We start from the raw sequence: 27,965 nt of genomic DNA, 5'->3' as shown, positions 1-27,965 counted from the left end.
CCTGGTCCAGCTACTCCTCTCCCTGGTCCAACTACTCCTCTGCCTTGTTCAGCTACTCCTCTGCCTGGTCCAACTACTCCTCTGCCTGGTTCAGCTACTCCTCTGCCTGGTCCAACTACTCCTCTGCCTGGTCCAACTACTCCTCTGCCTGGTTCAGCTACTCCTCTGCCTGGTCCAGCTACTCCTCTGCCTGGTCCAGCTACTCCTCTCCCTGGTCCAACTACTCCTCTGCCTTGTTCAGCTACTCCTCTGCCTGGTCCAACTACTCCTCTGCCTGGTTCAGCTACTCCTCTGCCTGGTCCAACTACTCCTCTGCCTGGTCCAACTACTCCTCTGCCTGGTCCAACTACACCTCTGCCTGTCAATACTCCTCTGCCTGGTCCAACTGCTCCTCTGCCTGGTTCAGCTACTCCTCTGCCTGTCAATACTCCTCTCCCTGGTCCAACTATTCCTCTCCCTGGTCCAACTATTCCTCTCCCTGGTCCAACTATTCCTCTCCCTGGTTCAACCATTCCTCTCCCTGGTCCAACTATTCCTCTCCCTGGTCCAACTATTACTCTCCCTGGTCCAACTATTCCTCTCCCTGGTCCAACTATTCCTCTCCCTGGTCCAGCTACTCCTCTCCCTGGTCCAACTATTCCTCTCCCTGGTCCAACTATTCCTCTCCCTGGTCCAACTATTCCTCTCCCTGGTTCAACCATTCCTCTCCCTGGTCCAACTATTCCTCTCCCTGGTCCAACTATTACTCTCCCTGGTCCAACTATTCCTCTCCCTGGTCCAACTATTCCTCTCCCTGGTCCAGCTACTCCTCTCCCTGGTCCAACTATTCCTCTCCCTGGTCCAACTATTCCTCTCCCTTGTCCAGACAATTTTTTCTCTCTCTGCTCCTCTGTGTTGTTCTGTATCCACATTTAACAAAATCAATCCAAAGAGTCCCCTTTGTGCTGTGTATGTCCATGTAATTGAAAGAACTTCAACACCTGGCTATGTCTCCGATTGAGATTGGAATCAGCTGTGGTTGGTTTATTTTACACAACTTCTTCTCAATGTTTCAATGATCTGTTCATTCAAAAATGCGTATCAGCTGTTTCAATACAGCTTTTGAGCTGCTGTTGTTGCAGAAGTAGAGGCTTTGTACTATATTTAAGGTTTTGAACATTAGGTCTTCATTTCTGGCATGCTGTGTGCAAGCATTTGTAAATAAGACAAGAAAGATCCATCATTTTGGTATTGGGTAAGCTTGTATGTAAAGAAAATGTAAGCATTTTAGAAACGTGTTAGTTGACTGCATATTGAAAACAACATGAAAACAACATGAATTGTGTTAATGGTATGGTCCACAACAGACGGATGTTGTGCTAATTGTGTTTAGAATTTTGAAAATGTGACTACAGATTGGACAAAAGATGTTACCGATTGTAAAAAACTGTAATACAATTCATTCTTATTTTTTGAGCTTGTAGCTTCATGTGTACTAGTAGTTATATAGTTACACATCAGATACACCATGAAGTCAATACCTTCACTTCAGACATCAGCTACACCATGAAGTCAATACCTTCACATCAGACAGATACACCATGAAGTCAATACCTTCACATCAAACATCAGATACACCATGAAGTCAATACCTTCACATCAGACGTCAGATACAACATGAAGTCAATACCTTCACATCAGACATCAGATACACCATGAAGTCAATACCTTCACATCAGACATCAGATACACCATGAAGTCAATACCTTCACATCAGACATCAGATACCCCATGAAGTCAATACTTTCACATCAGACATCAGATACCCTATGAAGTCAATACCTTCACATCAGACATCAGATACACCATGAAGTCAATACCTTCACATCAGACATCAGATACACCATGAAGTCAATACCTTCACATCAGACAGATACACCATGAAGTCAATACTTTCACATCAAACATCAGATACACCATGAAGTCAATACCTTCACATCAGACATCAGATACACCATGAAGTCAATACCTTCACATCAGACATCAGATACACCATGAAGTCAATACTTTCACATCAGACACACCATGAAGTCAATACCTTCACATCAGACATCAGATACACTATGAAGTCAATACCTTCACATCAGACATCAGATACACTATGAAGTCAATACCTTCACATCAGACATCAGATACCCCATGAAGTCAATACTTTCACATCAGACATCAGATACCCCATGAAGTCAATACTTTCAGCTTCTGATAAGATCACACATGCATGCAGTGTGTTCTACTATTTCCAATTCAAATATATACTGCAATGATATTTTTGTCCATTGATGATAGTCCCATAACCATTACATGTACTGTGCCTGGAGATGCCTGTATGGGTTTCATTGAGATATCACAATATGTCAGTAAATGATCATTGGTAGTTAGTCTTCCACTGAATTATTGAGTTACATTAAAATCCTACTGAATTCTCATTTGTTTGTTGCTCTCCTATAAGTGCCGCAAAAGATGTGTGTGTAGCTGTAATCGGCCTGTGTGTAGCTGGTGTAGAGAGTCAGGCGCAGGACAGCAGATATGAGTAATCAACGTATTTACTCAAGTAATCACAAATACAACACACTATACCGAGCCCACAATAACGGACCGTATACAAGACAAACAATTACTCACAAACAAACAAGGGGTGAACAGAGGGTTAAATAATGAACAAGTAATTGGGGGATTGAAACCAGAACCAGGTGTGTAAGACAAAGACAAAACAAATGGAAAATGAAAAGTGGATCAGCGATGGCTAGAAGGTCGGTGACGTCGACCGCCGAACGCCGCCCGAACAAGGAGAGGGACCGACTTCGGTGGAAGTCGTGACAGTAGCCTTTATTTAACTAGGCAAGTCAGTTATGACCAAATTCTTATTTACAATGACGGCCTACCCCAGCCAAATGTGTGCCACCCTATGGGACTCCCAATCACAGCCAGATGTGACACAGCCTGGATTAGAACCAGGAACTGTAATGATGCCTCTTGCGTCACTCAGGCGCAGCGGTTTTTCAGTGGCTGTCACTGAAAGAGTCAATCAACCCATATTGGTAGATGTGGATCTCCTGAACAGGTTGATGTGTAATACATACATTCATACATACATACCAGAGGAGGCTGGTGGGAGGAGCTATAGGAGGATGGCAAGTTTTTGAATCCGTTTCATTAATTCCATTCCAGCCATTACAATGAGCCTGTCCTCCTATAGCTTCTCCCACCAGCCTCCTCTGATACAGACCACTTGAATGTTTGGGAGTTAATGTACCAGTGTTTATTGTGTCCTCCTCCTCGCCCCAACCTGGGCACAAACCAGGCTGGACACGTCAACACGTCACCCATACATCATCGTTACCAGTCGCTCCACAACAGCTGTGGTCTTTGTTGAGCAAGGGAACAACCACTGCGAGGTTTCAGAGTGACCTAGTGAACGGTACTAGCGGGCACCTCTAACTAGCTAGCCATTTCACATCAGCTACATAAACAACATGTGAAAAGGAAGGGGTGGGGATTTAGGGAAACCTCCTGAATTAGCTTGAGGCTGTAACATACCATGTTGTTAAAAATCTGTCAACATACGTCCTTGGTTTTCTTTCTTCCCTCTCTATATCTTCCTGGTAGACAGTTCCCTGTGCATCCTGGTTACTGTCACATATAGTAATCCCCAGACTGACTGGACGGCTCTCAAGTTGAGATGGTGGTAGACCACGGAGATGTCTGGGGACATTGTTTATGACAATGAAGATGTTGGGAGAAAACCACATCTATGAGGAGCCCATCTATGAAACTCAAGACACCATCAAGCTTGCTGACTTGAGAAACATGTTACCCCAAGGAGCAGACCAGGAGCTGAACACTCAGGTAGAGTATAAAAATAGGCACACACACACACACACACACACACACACACACACACACACACACACACACACACACACACACACACACACACACACACACACACACACACACACACACACACACACACACACACACACACACACACACACACACACACAGAGTCTTCGCAACCAGAGAAGAGACTTTTAAGAGCTGCTGCAGTGTGTCTGGGGCTGCTGAGTGTTTTCCTCTGGCTGGGATCATAGTACTGTACCTCTACTGTGAGTTCATATGTTACTGGCTGGGATCATAGTACTGTACCTCTACTGTGAGTTCATATATTACTGGCTGGGATCATAGGACTGTACCACTACTGTGAGTTCATATGTTACTGGCTGGGATCATAGGACTGTACCTCTACTGTGAGTTCATATGTTACTGGCTGGGATCATAGGACTGTACCTCTACTGTGAGTTCATATGTTACTGGCTGGGATCATAGGACTGTACCTCTACTGTGAGTTCATATGTTACTGGCTGGGATCATAGGACTGTACCACTACTGTGAGTTCATATGTTACTGGCTGAGATCATAGGACTGTACCTCTACTGTGAGTTCATATGTTACTGGCTGGGATCATAGGACTGTACCTCCACTGTGAGTTCATATGTTACTGGCTGGGATCATAGGACTGTACCTCTACTGTGAGTTCATATGTTACTGGCTGGGATCATAGGACTGTACCTCTACTGTGAGTTCATATATTAATTGCTTATCATCTTGTTATAAGTGTTGGCTACTAAAGCCATGATGTTTTACTCAGTATCTTTTAGATGTTATGATCCTTTACAGATGACAGAGTATATAACAACCTGACTGAGGAGAGGGACCAGTTACAGAGGGAGAGAGACCTGTTGGTTTGGAATTTGACTTGTGGTCTGTGAGCTGGTATTTTATTTTTTTTTACTGATTAATATCTTATCCAGTGAATCGTGGTGTATAGCATGTGATATGTACTGCTGTTATTATTATTATTATTATTATTGATGTTATTATTATTATTATTGTTATTATTATTACTCCTACTATAATTGCTGTTATTATTGTTATTGTTGTTATTATTATTATTATTTTGTTGTGAAACAGCGAGAAGCGGTTGTCCTGGTAGACGGAGGAAGTTTGACTGCAGCTGTTACTTCCTCTCCAGTGAGTCTAAGGCTGCAGTCCAAACACTTAAAAGACACACCCTCTCCCCTCAGTCCTCAGATGAAGTGGACACTTCAGATGACGTATCATGACGTCTGACGAGTATACACTTGAAGTCAGAAGTTTACATACACCTAGGTTGGAGTCATTAAAACTAGTTTTTCAACCACTCCACAAATTTCTTGTTAACAAACTATAGTTTTGACAAGTCAGTTAGGACATCTACTTTGTGTATGACACAAGTCATTTTTCCAACAATTGTTTACAGACAGATTATTTCACTTATAATTCACTGTATCACAATTCCAGTGGATCAGACGTTTACATACACTATGTTGACTGTGCCTTTAAACAGCTTGGAAAATTCCGGAAAATGATGTCATGGCTTTAGAAGCTTCTGATAGGCTAACTGACATAATTTGAGTCCATTGGAGGTGTACCTGTGGATGTATTTCAAGACCTACCTTCAAACTCAGTGCCTCTTTGCTTGACATCATGGGAAAATCAAAAGAAATCAGCCAAGACCTCAGAAAAACAATTGTAGACCTCCACAAGTCTGGTTCATCCTTGGGAGCAATTTCCAAATGCCTGAAGGTACCACGTTCATCTGTACAAGCAATAGTATGCAAGTATAAACACCATGGGACCACGCAGCCGTCATACCGCTCAGGAAGGAGACGCGTTCTGTCTCCTAGAGATGAACGTACTTTGGTGCGAAAAGCGCAAATCAATCCCAGAACAACAGCAAAGGACCTTGTGAAGATGCTGGAGGAAACAGGTACAAAAGTATCTATATCCACAGTAAAACGAGTCTTATATCGACATAACCTGAAAAGCCGCTCAGCAAGGAAGAAGTCACTGCTCCAAAACCACCATAAAAAAGCCAGACTACGGTTTGCAACTGCACATGGGGACGAAGATTGTACTTTTTGGAGAATTGTCCTCTGGTCTGATGAAACAAAAATGGAATTGTTTGGCCATAATGACCATCGTTATGTTTGGAGGAAAAAGGGGGATACATGCAAGCCGAAGAACCGTAATGGTCTGGGTGTAGCTGGTGCAGAGGAGTCAGGCGCACGACAGCAGAGATGAGTAATAACAGTAACTTTACTCAAAATCACCAAATACATGTAGATATACCAAGCCCACACAAACGGACCGAAATACATAAAACAAACACGCACAAAAACCATGGGGAAAACAGAGGGTTAAATAAAGAACATGTAATTGGGGAATTGAAACCAGGTGTGTAAAACAAAGACAAAACAAATGGAAAATGGAAAGTGGATCGCGATGGCTAGAAGGCCGGTGACGTCGACCGCCGAACGAACAAGGAGAGTGACCGACTTTGGCGGAAGACGTGACAGGAACACCATCCCAACCGTGAAGCATGGGGGTGGCAGCATCATGTTGTGGGGGTGCTTTGCTGCAGGAGGGACTGGAGCACTTCACAAAATAGATGGCATTCTGAGGAAGGAAAATTATGTGGATATATTGAAGCAACATCTCAAGACATCAGTCAGGAAGTTAAAGCTTGGTCGCAAATGGGTCTTCCAAATGGACAATGACTCCAAGCATATTTCCAAAGTTGTGGCTTAAGGACAACAAAGTCATGGTATTGGAATGGCCATCCCAAAGCCCTGACCTCAATCCCATAGAAAATTTGTGGGCAGAACTGAAAAAGCTTGTGCAAGCAAGGAGGCCTACAAACCTGACTCAGTTACATCAGCTCTGTCAGGAGGAATGGGCCAAAATTCACCCAACTTATTGTGAAAAGCTTGTGGAAGATTCCCCGAAATGTTTGAACAAAATTCAACAATTTAAAGGCAATGCTACCAAATACTCATTGAGTGTATGTAAACTTCTGACCAACTGGGAATGTGATGAACGAAGTAAAAGCTGAAATAAATCACTCTCTACTATTATTCTGACATTTCACATACTTAAAATAAAGTGGTGATCCTAACTGACCTAAGACAGGACATTTTTACTAGGATTAAATGTCAGGAATTGTGAAAAACTGAGTTTAAATGTAAGGTGTATGTAAACTTCCGACTTCAACTGTACACTTGCAGGGCAAGGGGCGAGAGAGGAAGGAATGAGTTTTAAATGGACCACCCTTGGCCGGAAATTCGTAAACATTCTGTAGAGTGAGTAAACCTATTTTCTGTCTTGCCTTTATAGGTTCTGGCATCCTGGTGAACCTAATGGTGGCAGAAGGGAGAGCTGTGGAATGTTTTGGATGCAGTACGATGCCTTAAATGATACCTTGTTTGCTGCAGGGCTACTCTGGATCTGTGAGAAATACAGTGCATTCAGAAAGTATTCAGACCCCTTCCCTTTATCCACATTTTGTTACATTACAGCCTAATAATAAAATGTATTTAAAAAACAATAATCCTCATCAATCTACACACAATACCCCATAATGACAAAGCAAAAATACGTTTTTAGAAAATTTGGAAATTTCTTAAAAATAACAAACATAAATATCTTATTTATATAAGTTTTCAGAGCCTTTGCTAAGAGACTAGAAATTGAGCTCAGGTGCATCCTGTTTCCATTGATCATCCTTGAGATGTTTCTATAGCTTGATTGGAGTCCACCTGTGGTAAATTCAATTGATTGGACATGATTCGGAAAGGCACACACCTGTCTATATAAGGTCCCACAGTTGACAGTGTATGTCAGAGCAAAAACCAAGCCATGAGGTCGAAGGAATTGTCCATAGAGCTCCAAGACAGGATTGTGTCGAGGCACAGATCTGGGGAAGGGAACCAAAATATTTCTGCAGCATTGAAGGTCCCCAAGCAGACAGTGGCTTCCATCATTCTTAAATGGAAGAAGCTCCTAGAGCTGGCTATCCGGCCAAACTGAGCAATCAGGGGAGAAGGACATTAGTCAGGGAGGTGACCAAGAACCCGATGGTCACTCTGACAGAGCTCCAAAGTTCCTCTGTTCTAGATGGGACAACCTTCCAGAAGGACAACCATCTCTGCAGCACCACATTAATCAGGCCTTTATGGTTTAGTGGCCAGACGGAAGCCACTTCTCAGTAAAAGGCACATGACAGACCGCTTGGAGTTTGCCAAAAGGCACCTAAAGGACTCTCAGACCATGAGAAACAAGATTTTCTGGTCTGATGAAACAAGATTAAACTCTTTGATCTGAATGCCAAGTGTCACATCTAGAGGAAACCTGGCACCATCCCTACGGTGAAGCATGGTGGTGGCAGCATCATGCTGTGTAGATGTTTTTAAGTGGCAGGGACTGGGAGACTAGTCAGGATCGAGGGTAAGATGAACAGAGCAAAGTAAAGAGAGATCCTTGATGGAAACCTGCTCCAGAGCACTCAGGTCCTCAGACTTGGGCGAAGGTTCAACTTCCAACAGGTCAACGACCCTAAGCACACAGCCAAAACAACACATGAGTGGCTTCGGTACAAGACTCTGTATGTCCTTGAGTGGCCCAGCCAGAGCCCAGACATGAACCTGATCGAACATCTCTGTGTGACGCTCATCGTCGAAAGGAGTAGACCAAGGTGCAGCGTGGTAAGTGCTCATGATATTTACTTTATTTAACTCAGAACACTAAATCAAAACAAAAACAACGGAAAACGAGCATCACATTCTGCAGGCTATACTAGCAATACAAAAACAAGATCCAACCCAACACTGAAGGAGGGAAAAAGGGCTGCCTAAGTATGATTCCCAATCAGAGACAATGATAGACAGCTGCATCTGATTGGAAACCATACTAGGCCAATTAAAGAAAAAGACAACATAGAAATATATCACATAGACTGCCCACCCCACACCCTGACCTAACAAAATAGAGAAATAAAACGTCTCTCTCAGGTCAGGGCGTGACAGTCCACAGAGCTGGGCTTTACGGAAGAGTGGCCAGAAAAAAGCCATTGCTTAAAGATAAAAATAAGAAAGCATGTTTGGTGTTCGCCAAAAGGCATGTGGGAGACTCCCCCAAACATATGGAAGAAGGTCAGATGAGACTAAAACTGAGATTTTTGGCCATCAAGGAAAACGTTATGTCTGGCGCAAACCCAACACCTCTCATCACCCTTAGAACACCATCCCCACAGGGAAGCATGGTGGTGGCAGAATCATGCTGTGGGGATGTGTTTCATCGGCAGGGACTGGGAAACTGGTCAGAATTGAAGGAATGATGGATGGCCCTAAATACAGGGAAATTCTTGAGGGAAACCTGTTTCAGTCTTCCAGAGCTTTGAGACTGGGACGGAGGTTTACCTTCATCAGGACAATGACCCTAAACATACTGCTAAAGCAACACTTGAGTGGTTTAAGCGGAAACATTTAAATGTCTTAGAATGGCCTAGTCAAAGCCCAGACCTCAATCCAAATGAGAATCTGTGGTATGACTTAAAGATTGCTGTACAACAGCGGAACCCATCCAATTTCAAAGAGCTGGAGCAGTTTTGCCTTGAAGAATGGGCAAAAATCCCATTGGCTAGTGTTATGCACACTCAGGTTTTCTGTATTTTTTGTCTTATTTCTTGTTTGTTTCACAAGAAAATATATTTTGCATCGTCAAAGTGGTAGGCATGTTGTGTGAATCAAATGATACAAACCCCCCCAAAAAATCTATTTTAATACCAGGTTGTAAGGCAACAAAATAGGGAAAATGCCGAGGGGGGTGAATACTTTCGCAAGCCACTGTACTGGTGATGTGGAGGAAGTGTTCTGTTAAAACCCTTCAGAGTACAGACAGGTATTCATTAAAACACAGAGATAGGAGCATTAAGATGGGAGGAGGTGTAGAAGGAAGAGAAGGAGGAGGAGGACGAGGATGAGGACGAGGCGGAGGAAGAGGAGGCATTCGTTCAGCACACTCTCACCCTGCCGCCAGCTATGAGTGAGGCAGACCTGGGTTCAAATAGTATTTGAAGTCTTTCAAATAATTGAAGCGTTTACTTAGGCAAGGCTGGAGTGCCATATGGGCAGACAGTTTCCATTCGCAAGTATTATATTGGTTCCATTGCTGCAGGAAATCTCAACCAAGCCCAGATAAAGTATTTCAAACGATTTCAAATAGAATTTGAACCCGTGTCTGGAGTGAGGAAAGAGGTGGACACAGTGGCGTCCTATAGAAAGTCTACAGGCGTTTCACAGTCACAGACAATGAATGTCATTCCCTGACGATTTCTGTAAACGAGGATAAAAAGAAAGTGACTAAACAGAATTAAAGAAGTAGGCTATTCACAGAGTAGTGTACTGTACACACACGCGCCTGTGCACACATGCACACGCACGCACACACACACACACAAAAACACAAACACAAACAGCTCCTTTAATCTCACACCAGACTTCTCTTTGTGTAGAGAGGAACCTGACTGGACTGCCTGGAATCACCTAGTTGATCAGGAAAAGGCAACCAGGAAATTCCGATTGATGTAACGGTTGAAAAAAAGAGAAAGAGACAGACAGAAGGTTTACTATACTATATACAGTTGCAAGAAAAAGTATGTGAACCTTTTAGAATTACCTGGATTTCTGCATAAATTGGTCATACAATGTTATCTGATCTAGGTCACAACAATAAACAAACACAGTCTGCTTAAACTAATAACACACAATTATATGTTTTCATGTCTTTATTGAACACACCCTGTAAACATTCACATTGCAGGGTGGGAAAAGTATGTGAATTTAATAACTGGTTGACCCTCTTTTGGCAGCAATAACCTCAACCAAATGTTTTCTGTAATTGCGGATCAGACCTGCACAACGATCAGGAAGAATTTTGGACCATTCCTCTTTACAAAACTGTTTCAGTTCAGCAATATTCTTTGGATGTCTGGTGTGAACTGCTCTCGTGAGGTCATGCCACAGCATCTCAATCGGGTTGAGGTCAGGACTCTGACTGGGCCACTCCAGAATGCGTATTTTCTTCTGTTGAAGCCATTCTGTTGTTGATTTACTTCTGTGTTTTGGGTCGTTGTCCTGTTGCATCACCCAACTTCTGTTGAGCTTCAATTGGCAGACAGATAGCCTTTTTTCAGTTGATGATAGAAAGCTGTCCAGGTCCAAAGCAGCCCCAAACCATGATACTCCCTCCACCATACTTTACAGTTGGGATACGTTTTTGATGTTGGTGTGCTGTGCCTTTATTTCTCCACACATTGTGTTCCTTGCAAACAACTCAACTGTAGTTTCATCTGTCCACAATGCTTTTTTGGACAGCAGTGGCTTTTTCAGTGGTGTCCTCTCATGAACACCATTTTTGTTAAGTGTTTTACGTATCGTAGACTGGTCAAAAGAGATGTTAACATGTTCCAGAGATTTCTGTAAGTCTTTAGCTGACACTCTAGGATTCTTCTTAACCTCATTGAGCATTCTGCGCTGTGCTCTTGCAGTCATCTCTCCCTTACGGCCACTCCTAGAGAGAGTAGCAACAGTGCTGAACTTTCTCCATTTGTAGACACTTTGTGTTACTGTGGACTGATGAGCATCAAGGCTTTTAGAGATACTTTTGTAACCCTTTCCAGCTTTATGCAAGTCAACAATTCTTCTGAGATCTCTTTTGTTCGAGGCATGGTTCACATCAGACAATGCTTCTTGTGAATAGCAAACTCAAATTTTGTGAGTGTTTTTTATAGGACAAGTCAGCTCTAACCAACATATCCAATCTCGTCTCATTGATTGGACTCCAGGTTAGCTGACTCCTGACTTCAATTAGCTTTTGGAAAAGTCATTAGCCTAGGGGTTTACATACTTTTTCCAACCTACACTGTGAATGTTTAAATTATGTCTTCAATATAGACAAGAAAAATACAATAATTTGTGTGTTATTAGTTTAAGCACACTGTTTGTCTATTGTTGCGACTTAGACAAAGATCAAATCAACGTTTATGACCAATTTATGCAGAAATCCAGGTATTTCCAAAGGGTTCACATACTTTTTCTTGCCACTGTATATACTATATCAGTGACTGATCTCACACTGCTAATAACCTCACAACTCTCCTGTCAGTAATGGAAATCATATCAATGTTATGTCTGTTCCATTCCTCTGTCCCCTCTTCTCCATCACTCTCCTTTAATTCATCTCCATTACACTTTCTCCTCCTCCACATCTGACCAAACTGTCAGCTGTCTCACCTCTCCTCTATCCATCAGCTTCCCAGTCTGTGGAAACTACCCTCTACTCCAACCCAGCAACTCCCTTCAGTGCTCACCGTTACACCACAGAATGGTCCTGCAGAGAGAGAGAGAGAGAGAGAGAGAGAGAGAGAGAGAGAGACAGACAGACAGACAGACAGACAGACAGACAGACAGACAGACAGACAGACAGACAGACAGACAGACAGACAGACAGACAGACAGACAGACAGACAGACAGACAGACAGACAGACAGACAGACAGACAGACAGACAGACAGACAGACAGACAGACAGACAGACAGACAGACAGACAGACAGACAGACAGACAGACAGACAGACAGACAGACAGACAGACAGACAGACAGACAGACAGACAGACAGACAGACAGACAGACAGACAGACAGACAGACAGACAGACAGACAGACAGACAGACAGACAGACAGACAGACAGACAGACAGACAGACAGACAGACAGACAGACAGACAGACAGACAGACAGACAGACAGACAGACAGACAGACAGACAGACAGACAGACAGACAGACAGACAGACAGACAGACAGACAGACAGACAGACAGACAGACAGACAGACAGACAGACAGACAGACAGACAGACAGACAGACAGTGAAAATCCAAAGAGGTTGGACCAACTCTGTGTTTAATAACATTACAGTGCAGAGCCTCTGTTTACCGTAACACTTGGCCTGGCTCCGGGTATGGAGCCTCAGTGTAAAGTCTGCCCGCCCCACCCCTTCAGCTCAGCCCTGGCAGGAACAGCAACAATGAGCTCATGGCTGTTTGGCTCTTCCCACCCTGCATGGCTTAACTTTAGTTCCCATCTCTCTGGGGGCACAGATCGGGTTCCTGTTCATTAGGTTACACCATAGCAAAATGTTTAGCAATGGAAACTGAAATATTACCATGTCTGTTTGATAGTGCCTCCCTGTTTCAGTCTGTTCCGTTTGGTACCTAATAAATACGACCGAGATCTTACATTGAGGTTTAGAGCCCCACAGGACTGAAGTGGGATGGATGGGTGGAGTAGTGATATCCCTCCCAGGATGCATTTCATTTCAAGCGCCTTCCCTTCCTCGCTTCCTTGAAGTGATCACTGGTCTGACATGACATATTTGGCGAATGCAATGAAATGGAAATCTTGCTTCACCAGATTCTCCATGTCAGATCAGCAATAACTTCAAGAAAGACAGGAAGGAAGGAAACATTTTAAGAGTATTCCAACAGGGCCAAAGATTGACAGAGATGCTTCCTCCCCTCTGCCCTTAGATAGAGAAAGAATGAGAGGGAGAAGAGAGAGACATGTAAAGAGACATGTAGTGTACTGTACACACACGCACCTGTGCACTCACGCACGCACACACACAAACTCAACACAGTGCTACTCTAATCTCACACCAGACTTCTCTTTGTGTAGAGAGGAACCTGACTGAACTGCCTGGAATCACCTAGTTGATCAGGAAAAGGCAACCAGGAAATTCAGATGTAACAGTGGAAAAAAAGAGAAAGAGACAGAAAGACAGAAGGTATACTATACTATATACAGTGACAATAAAAAGTATGTGAAGAGAAAGAGAGAAAGAACAAGAGGGAGAAGAGAGAGACATGTAAAGAGACATGTAGCCAGCTGACTTCCCCCTGTCCCTTCTAACCTCTCTGTGAACAAAACGGCAGACAGAGCAAAGCAAAAAGCCATTTCAGAGCAACTCCAGAGTGCAAGGAAAGTTCAGAAGGGTCATTGAGTCTATAAAGTCAAGTGACAGTAAACACTGGGAAATATAATACCGCTTTAGAGGTAGAACTGCTTTTGGTACCGCTTTTGCAGGAGAACTGTAAGGACTCCTGGGATCTGGTCATTCACAAAGCGTCTCAGAGTGGGATCAGTTTAGCCTTTTAGAGCATAATGAATAAGATTATATGGACAGGGGGACCTGATCCTAGATCAGCCCAGCTACTCTGAGGCGCTTTATTAATACAGGCCCTGAACTTGAAATGAGGACAAAGGACACACCACCACAAAACCCTCTGTGATGATCCTAACTTGGCATCAGGACATCAGCGCATTACACTGAAGTGTGATGACATAATGGGTTCTGAAGGACATGCCCGACCATGTGGCATCTGCTATGTGGGGGTGACGCGACAGTTAACGCATTCTTAGCCAAAGATAACAGCAGCGGTTGTAAATGAATATTTCGAAAAATAGTAGCAGGCTAGCAGCAGCAGTAGTGCCTGGCCTGCCTGCAACAACTGAGGGAGAAGCTAGCCAGGAGAGGGGTCAGAGCCAGGGGCAGGGAGGGGGTGACTGACTACAATGTGGGCACACCCTGCTGCCAGCCTTTACTGGAAGCACCAAGCCAGCTGTGCCCTCTGGCTTCCCTTCCCTGACACATTCAGAGGATGCCTGGTCCCTGATATGTTGGTGCTGTCTTGAAAATATCATGCAATATAAGCACATTTATATGAGCTGTTATGAACAGGGTTTTTAAAGGAAGTGTAACAAAAAGCTTAGATAGTATCCTTTGGAAGTTTAGAGATACTTAGGATGAATTAATAAATCACAATCTTACTCGAATGTGGAGTTCACAGGTATTCACAGTAATGCCGTAGAGATTACACAATTAGGAGTAGTTTAAGGGAAGAAATGGTCTGCTTCTACTGGTTTTAAAAGGTTTATTAACTACAAATACCACTGTAATAACCTAAGTGTAAAACAGGGACGATCTATATTCATAAATTGGGTGGTTCGAGCCCTGAATGCTGATTGTCTGACAGCCGTGGTATATCAGTTTAACCCCTGTAATAACCTACTCTAGCACACACCATAGATGAGACCTAGTCTGGTTAACTATAAAACAGGGATGATCTATATTTAGAACTTAGGTCAAATAATAAGGCCTATAAGCAAAACTATATTTTACGATAAAGAATATGGAATTCCATAACTTCTGTCCCTGATCTTCATTTCTGACCCCATTCTCATTTAAAATAGAACTGTGAATAAGTCTACCACTGTACACAGTCTGTCTGAATGACCCAGATGATAGATGATACATCTTGGTGAATGCAGACAGCTGGTTGTGGTCAAAGAAGCATGGACATAAGAATGAAATACAGTGTTACCATGACACCTAGTGGCAATAACATTGTATAGGAAAGAGACAGTATTTCATCATTTGTGAAATTGAGATTGAATTTGACTGACCAGCGTTTCAGAAATGTAATTGTTTAAACCATTATATTTAAAAAGAGACAGTATTTTCCCATATGTCTGTGCTACAGCCAGCAACTGTGCATCGTTAGTGTGACAAACTCTCTTGCAGGGTGACGTCAAGCAGAGATGGGCAGTATTTCTGTATTTAAAATACGTATTTTAATTACTTCTGAGTATTTTGTAATTTGAATTACACTGGGCTGAACTATACTCCAACTTATTTTGTATTTTCAAAATAAAAAAATACAATTCCAGATTTTTTTTTATATGGTTAGCTTTCGTCTTGCAGTGTGGGCAAACAGAGTCTCAAAAGTCTGCTTGTTCTCTTCCACCGTGGTGGGGAAATAGCAGCACGAAGAAGGTAGTGCTAGGGCTATTGGGACTAGTCGTGTGGAGCTAGCTTCGACTGGAGACGATGGTAATTCCACAAATTTGATTGGCTTAGGTCACCCAGTAAAGGGGAAAGCAGTAGCCTTAACTCCGGGAGAGATGGATCTGTCAAGCGGGTTATGCATGTGCTACTCAAAGCCTGACTGTGATGTCTGCACAGCGTAGTTAGCTAGTAGCAGCCTAGTGGGCTAAAAGCCTAGCTGTAGTTAGCACTTTGTTAGCCAGAGAGCACCGCCAAAAAAATCACCCATGACCATAGTACAGAGAATAACAAAATGGCCAGCCTAGCCATTGAGGTCGCTTTTAAGCTAAACGAGGGGAGAAGTAATACTACCAAGGGCAGAGATAGAAAGAGATAGTAGAATGAGCTATCTCTAAGCATGTGCTGGCCGACGGTAGCTGTGAAGCTAGTCCTGGCGTTAGCTAGGTAGCGTTCACCTCTTGGGCTTAAAGCCTAGCTATTGGTAACACACTGCTAGCTGAAGAAAAAGAGTGTGGCGTAGGTCTTCAGTGAGCTAACCGAGTTAGATTTCGCCTCACAGTGTGGGCTAACTGAGTCTAGCTAGCTCTAAGCGTGTGCTGGCCGACGGTAGCTGTGAAGCTAGTCCTGACGTTAGCTAGCTAGTGTTCACCCCTTGGGCTTAAAGCCTAGCTATTGCTAGCACACTGTTAATGAAGACAAAGCATGTGGTGTAGGCTAACTTAGTCTTAAAATGATCCTTGTTCTCTAGTGAAAAAGCAGTACAAGGCACGTAGCGCTAGGTGGGCTAGTGGGTACAGAATCTAGCTGTATGGCGCTAGCTTAGACCGGAGACTGAGAAGAAGCACACTTTTCCTTTCGGTAAAAGTACTCAACACTCTGGGCGAAAGGCTGTAATCCTATGCTACGCGGGTGACCTGCGAACAGTTAAGCAGGGATTCAGGTCATGCTGAGGAGTGCTTAGAGAGCTTGTGATCTCCATAACGAAGAAAACGAGAATGTCAGAGGGCTGGACCGTGGCGCCTTATAAATCAAATCACATTTTAAAAAATCACATGCGCCGAATACAACAAGTGTGGACCTCATCGTGAAATGCTTACTTACAAGACCTTAACCAACAATGCAGTTTTAAGAAAAATAAGAGTTAATTAAGAACAATATTGTGGAACGCTACTGACACCTTGTAGAGTCAATGCCCCGAAGAATTAAGGCTGTTCTGAGGGCAAAAGGGGGTGCAACTCAATATAAGGAAGATGTTCATAATGTTTTGTACACTCCGTGTATAAGATGATCCTAAAATAGGGTATAAGAGATCATACAAAAGATTTTGAGGATGATGTAAAAAATATGTGTTGGTCTGATGTGGTTAATAAGGAGCATCCAGATGCTGCACTTGATGCATTGCTTCTTCCAATTATTGATAAACATGCTGACTGTTAAGAAACTGACTGTCCGAACTGTTAAGGCTCCATGGATTGATGAGGAATTGAAAAACTCTATGGTTGAAAGAGATGGGGAATAAGTCTGGCTGCACATCTGACTTGCTGACTTACTGCAAATTGAGAAATTATGTGACTAAACTCAACAAAAATAAACTGCATTATGAAGGTAAGATAAATTATATAAAGCCACGTTGATAATTCTAAACAGAAGCTTTTCACAAAGTCTCTGTCTGACCCAGGTGACTAATGACCATCTCAGTGTTCAGTGTGTGCAGCTTCTCTGCTCAAACTCTCTCTGAGACTTTTATACTGCCACATATGAATTAATATTCAATAACATATCATAGGTGAGACAAAGGTGTTGTCGAATCCTGCGAGGGTGGAAAAACATCTACTGTATCTGTATTGTAGGAACAGTAGAAATCTCACTCTCTCGTACTGTATCACGAACACACCTGACACACCCAAATCAAATTGTATTTGTCACATGCGCCTGTCACGCCTGCTCCCGCTCCCCCTCCCTAGTGCTCAAGGGCGCCAGGCTACCCGTCATCATATGCACCTGTTCACATCATTACACGCAGCTGCGCTCATTGGACTCACCTGGACTCCCTCACTTTGTTGATTGCCCCAGCATATATGTCTGCTCCTCTGTGTTGTTCCCTGTAGTAGCATTGTTTGTCGTGTATTGTTTATGTCCAGACGCTGTTCCTGTTTCATTGCATGTCCGTCTATATTAAATGGTTCACTCCCTATACCTCATCTGCTGCGTTGGGCCTTACAGCGCTGATTACAACAGGTGTAGACCTTACAGTGAAATTCTTACTTACAAGCCCTTAACCAACAATGCAGTTTTAAGGAAATACCTAAAAAAAATGTAACAAATAGAAGTAACAAATAATAAAAGAGCAGCAGTAAAATAACAATAAAGCAATGCAAATAGTCTGGGTAGACATTTGATTTGATGTTCAGGAGTCTTATGGCTAGAAGCTGTTTAGAAGCCTCTTGGACCTAGACTTGGCGCTCCAGTACCACTTGCCGTGCGATAGCAGAGAGTCTACAGTCTATGACTACGGTAGCTGGAGTCTTTGACAATTTCTAGGGCCTTCCTCTGACACTGCCTGGTATAGAGGTCCTGGATGGCAGGAAGCTTGGCCCCAGTGATGTACTGGGCCGTACGCATTACCCTCTATAGTGTCTTGCGGTTGGAGGCTGAGCAGTTGCCATACCAGGCAGTGATGCAACCTGTCAGAAAGCTCTCGATGGTGCAGCTGTAGAACCTTTTGAGGATCTGAGGACCCATGCCAAATCTTTTCAGTCTCATGAGGGGGAATAGGTTTTGTCGTGCCCTCTTCACGACTGTCTTGGTGTACTTGGACCATGTCAGTTTGTTGGTGATGTGGATGCCAAGGAACTTGAAGCTCTCAACCTGCTCCACTACAGCCCAATCGATTCAAATGGGGGCATGCTCAGTCCTCCATTTCCTGTAGTCCACAATCAACTCCTGTGTCTTGATCACATTGAAGGAGAAGTTGTTGTCCTTGCACCACACGGTCAGGTCTCTGACCTCCTCACTATAGGCTGTCTCATCGTTGTCGGTGGTCAGGGCTATCATTGTTGTGTCATGGGCAAAATGAATGATGGTGTTGGAGTTGTGCTTGGCCATGCAGTCATGAGTGAACAGGGAGTACAGGAGGGGACAGAGCACGCACCCCCCCCCCCCCCCCCCCCCATGTTGAGGATCAGCGTGGCGGATGTGTTGTTACAGGAAGTCCAGGATCCAGTTGCAGAGGGAGGTGTTTAGTCCCAGGGTCCTTAGCTTAGTGATGAGCTTTGAGGGCACTATGATGTTGAACACTGAGCTGTAGTCAATAAAAATCATTCTCACATAGGTGTTCCTTTTGTCCAGGTCTGAAAGGAGATTAGAGATGGCATCATCTGTGGATCTGTTGGGGCGGTATGCAAATTGGAGTGGGTCTAGGGTTTCTGGGATAATGATGTTGATGTGAGCCATGACCAGAGTGCTACAGGTCGGTAGACATTTAGGCAGGTTACCTTAGTGTTCTTGGGCACAGGGACTATGGTGGTCTGCTTGAAACATGTTGGTATTACAGACTCAGACAGGGAGAGGTTGAAAATGTCAGTGAAGACACTTGCCAGTTGGTCAGCACATGCTCGGAGTACACGTCCTGTTAATCCGTCTGGTCCTGTGGCCTTGTAAATGTTGACCTGTTTAAAGGTCTTACTCACATCAGCTGCGGAGAGCGTGATCACACAGTTGTCTGGAACAGCTGATACTCTCATGCATGTTTCAGTGTTACTTGCCTCAAAGCGAGCATAGAAGTTTTTTAGTTTGTCTGGTAGGCTCGTGTCACTGGGCAGCTTTTGGCTGCGCTTCCCTTGGTAGTCTGTAATAGTTTGCAAGCTCTGCCACATCGGACGAGCGTCGGAGCCGGTGTAGTACGATTCGATCTTAGTCCTCTATTGATGGTTCGTCAGAGGGCATTGCGGGATTTCTTATAAGGTTCCGGGTTAGAGTCCCACTCCTTGAAAGCGGCAGCTCTACCCTTTAGCTCCGCGCGGAGGTTCAGTAGTTTAGCATCAGCTTCATCTGACCACTTTTTTATTGACAGAGTCACTGGTGCTTCCTGCTTTAATTTTTGCTTGTAAGCAGGAATCAGGAGGATAGAATTATGGTCAGATTTGCCAAATGGAGGGTGAAGGAGAGCTTTGTACTCGTCTCTGTGTAAAGAGTAAAGATGGTCTCGAGTTTTTTTTCCCCCCTATGTTTGCACATTTAACATGCTGATTGAAATTGGGTAAATTTAAGTTTCCCTGCATTAAAGTCCCCGAGCACTAGGAGCGCCGCCTCTGGATGAGCGCTTTCCTGTTTGTTTAAGGCGGTATACAGCTCATTGAGTGTGGTCTTAGTGCCAGCATCGGTCTGTGGTGGTATGTAGACAGCTACGAAAAATAAAAATGAAAACTTTTTAGGTAGATAGCGTGGTCTACAGCTTATCGTGGGATACTCTTCCTCAGGTGAGAAAAACCTCAAGACTTCCTTAGATATCGTGCACCAGCTGTTTAGAAATATACATAGACCGCCACCCCTTGGCTGCTGTTCTATCCACACACACAAAATGATTACACACACAGACTTGAACAAAAATACTAAAGTGTGACGCTGTTTTTATACTTGTTGTGCATGATACAGTATACTGAAGGGGTTTGAAAAAAAAAACATTTTGCGATGCACTTGGACACATCATCAGTGATGTAACCTGGGGTCATGGAGTGTTTCGGGTCTTTCAACATCAGACACCCTCGCCCCGGTGACCCAGTCATGGTTGATCAAGACCAGACTTGTGTTCAAGTAGTACTACGTTCTGTGATGCCCACAAACACACATATACACACACTCAGGTAACACTTTACTTGATTATAGATAGGCATTCATAACACATTCATAAAACCACTCATGACATCAGTGGAAAGAGATTTTCAAAATAAAAGTCAGAATAGAACACATATTTACTTAGCCATTGTACAACTGGAATATCTATTTTTGATGTCACAGTACCCTACCCTGACACACAACAGGCTGTGTATCAAGATGAGTAACCTTGTTTGAGACCTTGTGATACGTAGGAGACCCGGGTTGGAATCCAGTCTGTGGCCGGATGGGTATCTGCTAAGATGGGTAGTAAAAAGGGGGGTGAAGTGTAACAGAGGTGGTTTGGTAGTTTGGTGAACCACCAGTACTGGTACATAACATGTGACCGACAAACACCTCACGAGGCTTCTATCTAAGCTGAGACCTTAAAAGTGAGATAAAATTAGTTTGTTCTCAAAACACGGTCTGAGCGTACTACCAAATTGCAGCTACCGCTAAGAGGATTTGTTCAGTCAACCACTTGCGTGAACACAGAAATTGGTTTATAGAACAGCACATGAATAGAACACAGAAATTAGTTATAAGAAAGCACAAACATTCAAATTCCCATTACAGTGGCTTCCATTGCAATGCCCCACAGTCCATAACAGGTAACAGGTATCAATGAACATGAATCTGATGCTGAATCTACATTCTTTATACTGATAAATAAATATGTTATACTGTTATACTGATAAATAAAGAGCTATAACAAGGGACTTTTATTTAGAAAATTGCTTATGAATGATTTGAATAAATGTCTTATGACTGTTGTAATGAATGATACTGCAACGCTTGTGAAGGTGTTATGACTGTTGTTATGAATTATACTGACAAATTCATGAAAGTGTTATGACTGTTGTTATGAATGATACTGACAAATGCATGAAGGGGTTATGCCTGTTGTAATGAATGATACTGCAACACTCATGAAGGTGTTATGACTGCTGTTATGAATGATACTGCAACACTCATGAAGGTGTTATGACTGTTGAAATGAATGACACTGCAACACTCATGAAGGTGTTATGACTGTTGTAATGAATGACACTGCAACAGTCATGAACTGTTATGTATACCCCATTAATATGATGTGTTACCTGTGTGTGCGGATGTGTGCGTCTGTCGTCCACCCGTCTGTCTGTTCTTCTGGACCATATCTGTTCGTGCTAACATTCCACTCCGTGCTACAACTTGTCATGCCAATCATGTGTGTTAGCACAAACAGGTCTGGTACTCGGGCTGATGTGTGCATATGTGTATGTGGGTGTGATGGTGTTTGACTGAATAGGTTACCTGTTCAGAGAGGTATTTGTCACATGACAAAGACTGCTTCCTTGACTGGAAGGACACATTCCAAAGAATATAGATTCAGATTCTAGGTTGACATTGTAACAATTCATATTTCTTTAAAATAATTTTAACCCACCTGAGGAGGAGCACTATGCATGAGACCTCTTTTAGCACATTTTCTATGGAAATGGACATAACCCTTTTAACCCTTGATAAAAAACATTGTTAATGCATGTTGTCTAAAACATGTATGCTTACCTGGAATGGCCGTCTAAAACATGTATACTTACTGGAATGGCATTTTAAAACATGTATACTTACCTGGAATGGCCGTCTAAAACAGGTATACTTCTCTGGAATGGCCGTCTAAAACATGTATACTTCCCTGGAATGGCCGTCTAAAACATGTGTACTTCCCTGGAATGGCCGTCTAAAACATGTGTACTTCCCTGGAATGGCCGTCTAAAACAGGTATACTTCTCTGGAATGGCCGTCTAAAACATGTATACTTCCCTGGAATGGCCGTCTAAAACATGTGTACTTCCCTGGAATGGCCGTCTAAAACATGTGTACTTCCCTGGAATGGCCGTCTAAAACATGTGTACTTCCCTGGAATGGCCGTCTAAAACATGTATACTTACTGGAATGGCCGTCTAAAACATGTATACTTCCCTGGAATGGCCGTCTAAAACATGTATACTTACTGGAATGGCCGTCTAAAACATGTATACTTACTGGAATGGCCGTCTAAAACATGTATACTTACTGGAATGGCCGTCTAAAACAGGTATACTTCCCTGGAATGGCCGTCTAAAACATGTATACTTACTGGAATGGCCGTCTAAAACATGTATACTTCCCTGGAATGGCCGTCTAAAACAGGTATACTTCCCTGGAATGGCCGTCTAAAACAGGTATACTTCCCTGGAATGGCCGTCTAAAACAGGTATACTTCCCTGGAATGGCCGTCTAAAACATGTGTACTTCTCTGGAATGGCCGTCTAAAACATGTATACTTCCCTGGAATGGCCGTCTAAAACATGTGTACTTCCCTGGAATGGCCGTCTAAAACATGTGTACTTACTGGAATGGCCGTCTAAAACATGTGTACTTCTCTGGAATGGCCGTCTAAAACATGTATGCTTACTGGAATGGCATTTTAAAACATGTATACTTACTGGAATGGCCTTTTAAAGCATGTTTTAAATCATTCTCTCTACTATTATTCTGATATTTCACATTCTTAAAATAAAGTGGTGATCCTAACTGACCTAGCATTAAATGTCAGGAATTGTGAAAAACTGAGTTTAAATGTATTTGGCTAAGGTGTATGTAAACTTCCGACTTCAACTGTATAGTTGAAATACGTTTAAACTCAGGAAGGAGACATGTTTTGACGGCTGCATGGTCCCATGGTGTTTATACTTGCATACTATTGTTTGTACAGATGAACGTGGTACCTTCAGGCATTTGGAAATTGCTCCCAAGGATGAACCAGACTTGTGGAGGTCTACAATTCTTTTCTGAGGTCTTGGCTGATTTCTTTTGATTTTCCCATGATGTCAAGCAAAGAGGCATTGAGTTTGAAGGTAGGCCTTGAAATACATCCACAGGTACACCTCCAATTGACTCAAATGATGTCAATTAGCCTATATGAAGCTTCTAAAGCCATGACATCATTTTCTGGAGTTTTCCAAGCTGTTTAAAGGCACAGTCAACTTAGTGTATGTAAACTTCTGACCCACTGGACTTGTGATACAGTGAATTACAAGTGAAATAATCTGTCTGTATGTCATAAAGTTCGTCGTCTGAGGAGGAGAAATCATCGGACCAATATGCAGCAGTTAAATTGCTCATCTTCTTATTCATTAAAGAAAGGAAAAAATACTCATACAAAACAAACAACGAAAACAGTCCTGTAAGGTGCTCAGACTATACACAGAAACAACCACCCACAAACACAAGAGAAAACTAACCCACTTAAATATGGCCTCCAATTAGAGGTAACGACAACCAGCTGACTCTAATTGGAGGTCGTTCCAAAACCCCAACATAGAAATAGAAAAACTAGAAAAACACATAGAAATAGAAAACATAGAACATAAACCAAAAACCCCGAAACACACTAAACAAACACCCCCTGCCACGCCCTGACCAAACTACAATAACAAACAACCCCTTTTACTGGTCAGGACGTGACACTGTAAACGATTGTTGGAACAATTACTTGTGTCATACACAAAGTAGATGTCCTAACCGACTTGCAAAACTATAGATTGTTAACAAGAAATTTGTGGAGTGGTTGAAAAACTAGTTTTAATGACTCCAACCTAAGTGTATGTAAACTTCCGACTTTAACTATATATATATATATATATATATATTTTTTTTTTAATTTTTTTTTTTAATGATATCTCACTCATAACGAGATCAAACTATATCATATTAAATTATTGATATCGGTGCCCACCCCTAGTTTGGCCCCAAAGCATCCTGCTTGTGCTACTGCACTCTCCTTAATCACAACAGACACAGAAGGTTGCAGCTTACATTCTAATAGATAGCCTACAATAGATATATATGTCTGGAATGTTCATTGAAATTGCTGCAAGTTTTTATTTCAGCTAATCAGACATATGAGGCGAACACACAGCCTACATCATCATGTGGTTCTCATTGGTTGAGAGTTCAGAAGTAAAGAGAGAAACCTGAAGGGAGGGGGAGGGTAAGCAGCAGCTACTTATATTGTTTATGCAGAATCTGGGGGGGAGGAAAGGGGCAGTTATCAGACAATGGATTTGTAAAGACTTCTGAAGTGTGAGCAAACTGATTTCCTGTCTGGTATTTTGTAGGTACTGGTCCTGGTGAGCCTAATGGTGGCAGAAGGGAGAACTGTGGCATGCTTAGGACGCAGTTATGAGACCTGGAATGAAAACTTGTGTGCTGCAGGGCTACCCTGGATCTGTGAGAAATATGCATATGCAATCATATAATCTATGCATTCACGTGTGCATGCATGCACAGCACAAACAGAGACACACATGGAGACGCACACGGAGACAAACATGGAGACACACGGAGACACACACGGAGAAACATACGGAGACACACATGGAGACACACGGAGACACACACGGAGACACATACGGAGACACACATGGAGACACACGGAGACACACATGGAGACACACATGGAGACACAAACGGAGACAAACATGGAGACACACGGAGACACACACGGAGACACACACGGAGACACATACGGAGATACACATGGAGACACACGGAGACACACATGGAGACACACGGAGACACACATGGAGACACACGGAGACACACATGGAGACACACGGAGACACACATGGAGACACACAAGGAGACACATACGGAGACACACATGGAGACACACGGAGACACACATGGAGACACACACGGAGACACACACGGAGACACACATGGAGACACACATGGAGACACACGGAGACACACACGGAGACACACATGGAGACACACACGGAGACACATACGGAGACACACACGGAGACACACATGGAGACACACGGAGACACACACGGAGACACACATGGAGACACACCCGGAGACACACATGGAGACACACACGGAGACACACATGGAGACACACACGGAGACACACATGGAGACACACGGAGACACACATGGAGACACACGGAGACACACATGGAGACACACACGGAGACACACACGGAGACACACGGAGACACACATGGAGACACACGGAGACACACACGGAGACACACACGGAGACACACATGGAGACACACATGGAGACACATACGGAGACACACATGGAGACACACGGAGACACACATGGAGACACACACGGAGACACACACGGAGACACACACGGAGACACACACGGAGACACACACGGAGACACACATGGAGACACAAACGGAGACAAACATGGAGACACACGGAGACACACACGGAGACACATACGGAGAAACACATGGAGACACACGGAGACACACATGGAGACACACGGAGACACACATGGAGACACACGGAGACACACACGGAGACACACATGGAGACACACGGAGACACACATGGAGACACACGGAGACACACATGGAGACACACGGAGACACACATGGAGACACACGGAGACACACACGGAGACACACACGGAGACACACACGGAGACACACACGGAGACACACATGGAGACACACGGAGACACACATGGAGACACACACGGAGACACACACGGAGACACACGGACACACACATGGAGACACACATGGAGACACAGGGAGACACACACGGAGACACACACGGAGACACACACGGAGACACACATGGAGACACACGGAGACACACATGGAGACACACGGAGACACACACGGAGACACACACGGAGACACACATGGAGACACACATGGAGACACATACGGAGACACACATGGAGACACCGGAGCCCGGAGACACACACGGGCCCCGGGCCCGGGCCCTGGAGCCACGAGCACACACGGAGACACACACGGAGACACACCGGAGCCCGGAGCACACGGAGCCTGGAGACACACGGAGACACACACGGAGACACATACGGAGACACGCATGGAGACACACGGAGACACACACGGAGACACATGGAGACACACGGAGACACACATGGAGACACACACGGAGACACACACGGAGACACACGGAGACACACATGGAGACACACATGGAGACACACGGAGACACACACGGAGACACACACGGAGACACACACGGAGACACACATGGAGACACACATGGAGACACACGGAGACACACACGGAGACACACATGGAGACACACACGGAGACACATACGGAGACACACACGGAGACACACATGGAGACACACGGAGACACACACGGAGACACACATGGAGACACACCCGGAGACACACATGGAGACACACACGGAGACACACATGGAGACACACACGGAGAAACACATGGAGACACACGGAGACACACATGGAGACACACGGAGACACACATGGAGACACACACGGAGACACACATGGAGACACACGGAGACACACATGGAGACACACACGGAGACACACATGGAGACACACATGGAGACACATACGGAGACACACATGGAGACACACGGAGACACACATGGAGACACACACGGAGACACACACGGAGACACACGGAGACACACATGGAGACACACGGAGACACACACGGAGACACACACGGAGACACACACGGAGACACACATGGAGACACAAACGGAGACAAACATGGAGACACACGGAGACACACACGGAGACACACAAGGAGACACACATGGAGACACACGGAGACACACATGGAGACACACATGGAGACACACATGGAGACACACGGAGATACACATGGAGACACACGGAGACACACATGGAGACACACGGAGACACACATGGAGACACACGGAGACACACATGGAGACACACGGAGACACACACGGAGACACACACGGAGACACACACGGAGACACACATGGAGACACACATGGAGACACACGGAGACACACATGGAGACACACACGGAGACACATACGGAGACACACACGGAGACACACATGGAGACACACGGAGACACACACGTAGACACACATGTAGACACACACGGAGACACACACGGAGACTTACATGGAGACACACACGGAGACACATACGGAGACACACACGGAGACACACATGGAGACACACGGAGACACACACGGAGACACACATGGAGACACACGGAGACACACACGGAGACACACATGGAGACACACATGGAGACACACGGAGACACACATGGAGACACATGGAGACACACGGAGACACACACGGAGACACACACGGAGACACACACGGAGACACACACGGAGACACACACGGAGACACACATGGAGACACAAACGGAGACAAACATGGAGACACACGGAGACACACACGGAGACACATACGGAGACACGCATGG

This window comes from Salmo salar, chromosome 06, assembly GCF_965601325.2.
Source record: "Salmo salar chromosome 06, fSalSal1, whole genome shotgun sequence".
Classification (NCBI taxonomy): Eukaryota; Metazoa; Chordata; class Actinopteri; order Salmoniformes; family Salmonidae; genus Salmo; species Salmo salar.
Note: the sequence above shows the minus strand (reverse complement) of the source record.